We start from the raw sequence: 7,756 nt of genomic DNA on the forward strand, positions 1-7,756 counted from the left end.
GGAACTGCATAACTACTCACCTATCCAATTGTACATATTAGTTATAGCCGTAAAGACCACATTGACTTTCAAAATTGGGAGCCCAGGAAGAATGCAGATGACTGCACAAAGCCACACTGCATTTGAAGGAACCTTATGCTTTGGGTGGACTTTTCGCCATATGGATGAAAAAGGAATCCCTTCATCTCTTGACAGAGCATATACCACTCTGGCTACACTGATCGTGATTGAAAGTCCACCAAAGAAGAAAGATCCCATATGATAAAAAAAAAAACAAGATGATTGCTCCAGTAGCATTGTGATACTTTCCACATAACTTAAACCAAATTTAACTTTGATGACAAGCAAATGAGACACTGTAAGGCGTTTTGCCGCCATATTTTATCTCACTTATTTGCAATGAACTGTTCAATGAGATCCGCGGCATCTTGAACAGTGGCAATACCTTGGGGCACTTTCTTCTTCAACACTGATCCCAAATTCCTCTTCAAGGCCCATCACAATCTCAACAGTATCCAGAGAATCAGCTCCAAGTGTTGCAAACTTTGACTCTCCAATGACCTCAGAGTCAGCTGGCAGTGCAAGCTATTTCCTCACAATGTCGCACACCTTATTCACTGTCTCCGGTTTGGCTGCACAGGAAACACGAAGGCGGGAGGGCCCTGTCCGCAGCCTTGGAGATTGGAAGCTTTTCCCTTTAATTAGCATAGACACTGATTTGAGACTGGAGATGGGAACCTGGTTTTTCTTGAAGGAGCAAGTGATGGAGCTCAAGAACATGGAAACTCCTGAGGCGGAAGCCATTGAGAGGGGGGAGGAGATTTAATTGATTGCTGAAGGTAGGACCATTTCCATGAGATGGCAATCCCCATACCTGATAAGGCTCTTGAGTGAAAAGTCCACGAATAGGACACCAAGGAAGAACTGCTACTGGCGCTTCAACCAAAACTGAGCCTGATTCTCATTGGTTCTATTTTGGGTACACTGGCCATTTCCAAGACTTACAGTGAAGAAGCAGATTTCAGATCCTGCACCAGCTTCTTATGTATCAAATCCAGGCGTTCACAGTCCAAACATTCCCCCAAAAGCAAGTATCCTCAGGGACCAAACCATAAATCTTCCAAGTCCCTCAGCAATTTGCCAAGATGGTGATCAAGTTTCTTTCTCTGTGTCCACCATTGCCATCTAATATCCACAGTCGCCGAAGTTTCTTGTAGTGGCGGATTAGCTTTATCAGCTCATCTCCATGCATCCCCGGAGCATAACTCAGGTTCAAGGAGGTTAGATTTGAGCAAATGGGGTAAATAGCTGGCGGGCATAGAGGAGCAACTTCCAGAAAACCTGACATGCTCCTAATTGATTTACACTTCTGGAAGGTACTTATAAGTTTGATGACAGTCTCAGCATCTGGATCATGAACATAAGAACCAGTGTCTAAGTCCACAAGTTGAGGTGCATGCGCAAAAATTCTTTGGAGTGCATCAAGGGGCACCGCACGGTTCAACCTCAAACTCTTGAGATTAGGACACCTTGCCATCAGTCTTTCAAGGGCAGTCAAATTAACTTCTCCCTTGAGGTATGCAAAATTCAAGGACTCAGATAGCTTTGAGGATGTCATCGACACTAGAAACAGTGATTAAGATAGCTTTGAGGATGTCATCAGCACTAGAAATAGTGAACTTTCCCGCAGCTTATGTACTCTCTGCAACTGTAGTTTCACTAGAGCCCGGAACTGTAACAAAGGCAAACTCCCAGCCTGCAGCTGGGTTGTGGCCTCAATTTGGGAGCTCCTGAGTTGACTTTCTGGTCATCAACATCTCTATTTTTCTTTAACTTAAATTTGCATGTTGGTAGGGCGTCAATAGACTCTGGAGCAACTCCTCTCCTTAAAAAAGTTGAATGAAAGTGATGAACTGCCAGCTCTTGAATTGGAAGCTCCACTCCAAGGAAAATGACGCATATTTCTTGCCAAGCCAAGAATATATAGTACATGAGACTGGCTCTGGGGAGCAATCTGGGTTGCATTTGCATTGACTGCTACAGCTATGTCTGACCTCAAGTCCAAGGAATCACTAAATGTCAGAGGCCTAGATGTTGGATGATTGGAACTAACATTAGAACGCCTAGTAATTCCTGCTTATGATAAATTAAATGCCACAGGTTCCTGCTGATGCCGCTGAAGCTGGTCGCTGTGGTGGTGGTGGAGACGTTTCGCCGCCGGCGGCAAGCCGCCGGCGTCATTCAATTGCTTGCTTTATTTCTTTAATTTTCAATTCCTCAATCAACCCACTTTAAAGCATCAAAAGTAATGGAGCACTCCTTCAATCTGTTAAATGGGGAGCTTGCAAAGGCCTGATGGCTTGTAATGACTCTCATGCAGAGGGTTCCACTTGGTTACTCACATCTGACCACTGTCCGTTATGCTGGACCTCTTAGCTTGGTTCTGTCTAGTGGGGTTTGTCTCTAGGAGCCTCCTTGCAAAGTTAGCAGCTATACTGAGGTTCTTAGCCTTGTGGCGAACAGGCATCGCATTCAGCAACGCAAGCCTTAAGTGAGGCATTTGAAGGTTGCAGTGAGTGAAATAGGCTGCAAGCTCTTGCTGCCGCACTGGATCGTGCTTGATTTCCCTCATCTTAAGCTCCATTTTCATTTATTTCCCTTGGAACCATTCTTCGCATATTTCACAGCATATCCAGAATTTATCCAGATTCGATAATCAAACTTCCTTAAACAGAGTACCTTGAAGCTGGCTGCAATCCCTCAAAGAAATGCTGATGACTTCGAAACGTGATTTCAGAGTAGTGATTTTCATCTCCTCCCCAGCATCCAAAGGCTCATATACTTGGTTTCTCCTCAGCAGCAGCAGTCACCATAAGCATGGCTTCATACATTTCTTTCTAACCCCCAGATCAAACAACCAACCACGGCACAAATAATAGGAAATAAACAGCGAATGACAACAATCAGAGTGAACATCGAGGGTTGAGCAAATAGGAGGACATGAGACGCATGACTGTACAGAGCCCTACTTCAGGTAACATCCATGGGCTCTTAACAGGTGGGATCAATGAAACAAGGGAAAACTCAAGAACAGAGCATGTATACAGAGGACTAAGTTCAACGAAAACAAGCATTCCACACCAAATCAATAAACTAATGCTTCTAACTAGAGTTAAAACATCAGGAGTTTAAATGCGAGTTAAAACTAGGCTCCTCGAACATCAATCAGCAATCAACATTCAGGAATCAACAGAAATGACTTAACAACGATTAACATTCAATAATCAAGATGATAAGAAAATGATGGAGGATGAAATGTCTGATGTTCATACCTGTAGGTTGCCTCCTTACTAGCAAGACCAGCTTGGCTCTGGGTTGCTCTGTTTCAAACGCACTAAATCCTCCTCCGAAATCGACCAAATTAATGAATCAACAGACCTTCTTCTTCTCTTCACATGTACAACTCTTTCTCTCTCTATTTTCCTCTCAAACTCACCCACAAAACCAGTCTGCTCCCGTCCTTGGCACCAAAACTCCTCTCCGTAGCAGCCTAAGCTCCAGGAATCCTCTCCAGAAAAATCTCTGCCCCTCCCCCCCAAGCTTCTTTCTCCTTTTTTCTCTTCTTTTCTTTTTTTTTTTTCTCCCGGATTTGCCCTCCTAACAGCCTCCGCAGCAGCAACCACACCTCCACTACCCTGCAGCTGGGAGAAAAAAAACAAGCTGTCCCCCAACGGCCAGACGACCTCCTGGAGCTGCCAGCCTCCACTCACTCCCACATGCAGCTGGCAACCTCCTAACCAATCAGCTCCTAACAAGTGTCCCTCCCTTAGTGGTTCTCAAAAAAGCAAGGTTGATTCACCTGTGGCCACTGAGGGTGCGACACGTGGCTCGCTGGGGCTCTTCCACGTGGCAAAATCAGCTGTAGCAAAGAATGACATAAATGGGGGTCTACACATACACCAAGGAATATGGTGTGGCCCTTGTACAAGTGCGATAAGCCAACAACAGAAAAGGGAGATTCTCTTATCAATCTTGAGAAGTCTCAACCATCCTCCACAAGCTCCTCTTAATATTCTTATTTATAGCCTCTACTACCCCATTAGTCTACGACCTGTATGTAGATAATCTAATAAAGTGTCAACATTCGCTCTAAAATATACTCCTCTATCTGAAATCAACTCATAAGGGACCCCATAGCGACAGATAATATGTGATATGATAAAACTAGCAACTCTAACCGATGTCAATCTTGTATACGAGGCAACTTCCACCTACTTGGTGAAGTAATCAATGGCAACCAAGATGAACTCATGACCACTGGAAGACTTTGACGAAATCTTTCCAATAATGCCTATACCCTGTACTGAAAATGGCCATGATGAAGTCAGTGTGTGTAACTTTGAGGGTGGCATGTAAATGAGGTCCCCATGCATTTGATACTCTAGACATCTCTGAACAAACTGGCAATAGCCTGTCTCCATGGTCAACTAAAAATACTTGGTCCTCATGATTGTAGGGGCTAACATATGCCTTCCCATATGCAGTCCACATACACCCGCGTGAACTTCTCTCATCACTCGATCAGCAAAGGCATGGTCTAAGCATAATAGTAACATGCCATCAACTAAACGTCTATATAGTGTTTCCCCACAAATCATAAATTGGGTGGCTAATTGTCTCAATGCTCTCCTATCCTTGGTTGTAGCAACCTTAAGATACGTGTCAAATCTAAGAAACTAGTATATGTCATGGTACTAAGGCAAACCATCATCTAACTTTGTCTCATGAATCAAATAATAGTAGGCAAGAATATATCTCGACTCAATCAGTAAAAGGCAAATAATGGTATCAACAAGAATATAAATCATGGAAACTAGAGTAGCTAAGGCATTAACAAACCGGTTCAATGCTTTAGGCAAATATGTATATCTCAAATCGTCAAATTTCCCAACCAGTAGCTCTAAGTATGCATGATAGGGCATGAGCTTCACATCTCTAGTCTTCTAATGACCCTGAATCTGTCTCAATACTAGATTGGAGTCACCAAACACCTCAATCTATCTAATTCTGAGCTCGAGAGTTGTCTCTAATTCTAAGATGCATGCCTCATACTTAACAATATTGTTTGTGTCAGGATGTTGATAAGAGAATATCAAACGAACAGATCTTGGAAGATAGTCACCACAAGGGGATATCAACAAAACACCTATCATGTATCCATAATGGTTGGTCGCATCATCAATGTACATGTTCCAACCTAACAAACTAGTCATTGCAGTGACATCATCATCTGGAAAGTCATCATCAATCGCTCTATCATCGGAAACTAGTAATAATGCTAAGTAATTTGCGACAATGCTCCCTGTAATGGACTTCTAAGTGACATAATGAATATCGAACTCGGTCAAAAGTACCAACCATCTCATAAGTAAACCAATCAAAGCAGGTTTGTCAAACAAATATCTTAAAGGGTCCAAACAAGATATCAAGTGCATTGAGTACTCTATTATGTAATGTCTCAATCTCCAAGTAGCCCAAACCAATGCCAAGTAGAAGCGTTCAATCATGACGTATCTAGTCTCATAGTCTAGCATCCTCTTGCTCAAATAATAGATAGCTTGCTCATTTCTTGAATCATTGAGTTGAGCCAACATGCATCCTAAGGCTATATCCAAAATTGATTCGTATAAGAGAAAATGGTGGCCTGGTGTAGAAGGTACCAATACTGGAGGAGATAATAAATACTCTTTAATCATCTCAAACGCACGTTGGCACTGATCATTCTAAATAGTAGGCCGACTTTTCCTCGAGAGTCGAAAAATGGGCTCGCAAATGTCTGTCAATATGGCAATGAATATGTTGATATAGTAAAGTCTACCCAAGAAGTCTCTAATATCTATTTTAGTCCTCGGTGCAGCATGTCAAGGATGGCTATGATCTTATCTAGATCTACCTCTATGACTCTCTTACTGACCATGTATCTTAGTAACATCCCATAAATCACTCAAAGGTGCACTTCTTAAGATTCAATTGCAATCTAAATTTCTTAATCCTCTCAAAGAATCTCTCCAAAGATGCTTGGTGATCTACTCTACCTTGATATTTCACTATCATGTCATCCACATAAATCTCGACATCCCAGTACATCATATCATGGAAAATGGTGGTCGCTGCTCTCTAGTAGGTAGCTCTTGCATTCTTCAACCCAAACGACATTAATTTGTAGCAATAAATACCCCACTCAGTGATAAAGGAAGTCTGCTTCATGTCCATTGGAGCCATCAGAATTTGATTATACTCAGAAAACTCGTCTATAAAAGACAACGTCGAATGACTTGTTGTATTGTCAACTAACATGTCAATGTGAGGAAGAGGAAAGTCATCTTTAGGATTGACCTTGTTGATATCTCGAAAATCAACACAAACTCTCACTTTTCCATTCTTTTTAGGGATGACATTGGCCAACCACTCAGAATACTCAATCACTAATAAGATCCCACACTAAGCTGCTTCTGAATCTCATCCTTCACTTGCAAACTCCAATGAGGATGCAATCATCTCAATTTCTGCTTAACCGGTCTGGCATGGGGCAAAAATGGTAAACAATGTTGAACTATAGAAAGATCAAGGCTTGACATGTCCTCATAAGACCATGCAAAAACTCCAAATGTGATCTAAGTAGCTGGACGAGGCTATCATTCTCATCTATAGATAAATTTAATCCAATCCTCAGCTCTCTAAGCTAGTTTGCTATACTAAAATCAACACTCTCAATGTCTCTTGTAGCGGGTGAAACTCTTTGATCAATGGGGCTCAACTCATAAGTAGAAAAAGAGTCTTCATCTTAATCATGTGGTGAAATCTCATCATCTATATCAAATATTTATGATGTGGGTGAATAGGGTGCAAATAAAGTGATATCACAAGAGACAGGCAAATACTAAAAAAAACTCATATCAATATATGAAGAAAAAGCTAGTACATCATCAGAACATGATACAAATCTCAATAGTACATCAAAAGAAAATGGTGGGTCCACATGCTCAGACTCTACCATAATTGGGCTAATAATGCCCTCAAATACATCATCATCATGAACAACATCAGTAAGTAGCCCAGGAGTAGGGATAAGTTGAACATTCTTAACCAATAGCAGCACCCCAAACAAATCGAGTGGAGAAACAGTCTCCAATTGAACATCATCAGTAATCTGACTCATGTCTACTACAAGCATTTTATCACTATACTCATCATGCAGAATAGCCTCATCTATCATGTTTGCACTCTCAACAGATGCCCCATGCTCATTAGTCTCCTATGGGAAATAAAGTGTCAGTAGGATCGAACTATTTGGAGAGGAAGGGGTGACCAACATAGAAGTGGAAGTACTAGGAGCTTCGTCACTCAGCTGCAACTGATGAACTAGACATTGAAGCTCAGTCTCCTGATCAACACTAAATCTACCGGTAATCTTCTCTGAATGCATCTGTGCCTTTAGTGCCCTTACAAATTAATTTGCTAAGTTCATCCTGTATGGTTGAATAAGATAGTCAAATGGCATGTAGAGCAAACGAGCTCTAAGTCTCTCATTGTGTAGAAGCGCCATGTATCTGTAATCAGCCTCTATAAGAACAAAACCAAGACCAAAAGGAGTATCATGATCAACTATGGCAATGAACTCTTCGAGGCCATGCTGACGATACCTTAAACTCAAACCAAGTAAGAAATGCATAGATCTCATCATGTGTAAGACCAT

The 7,756-nt window shown here is 41.7% G+C and overlaps 1 pseudogene; it reads right to left on the minus strand.

Moving 5' to 3' along the window:
• Positions 1–386: 386 nt before the first annotated feature.
• Positions 387–816, minus strand: LOC117933264 (annotated as a pseudogene).
• Positions 817–7,756: the final 6,940 nt, after the last annotated feature.

Source organism: Vitis riparia, chromosome 16 (assembly GCF_004353265.1).
Source record: "Vitis riparia cultivar Riparia Gloire de Montpellier isolate 1030 chromosome 16, EGFV_Vit.rip_1.0, whole genome shotgun sequence".
Taxonomy (NCBI): domain Eukaryota; kingdom Viridiplantae; phylum Streptophyta; class Magnoliopsida; order Vitales; family Vitaceae; genus Vitis; species Vitis riparia.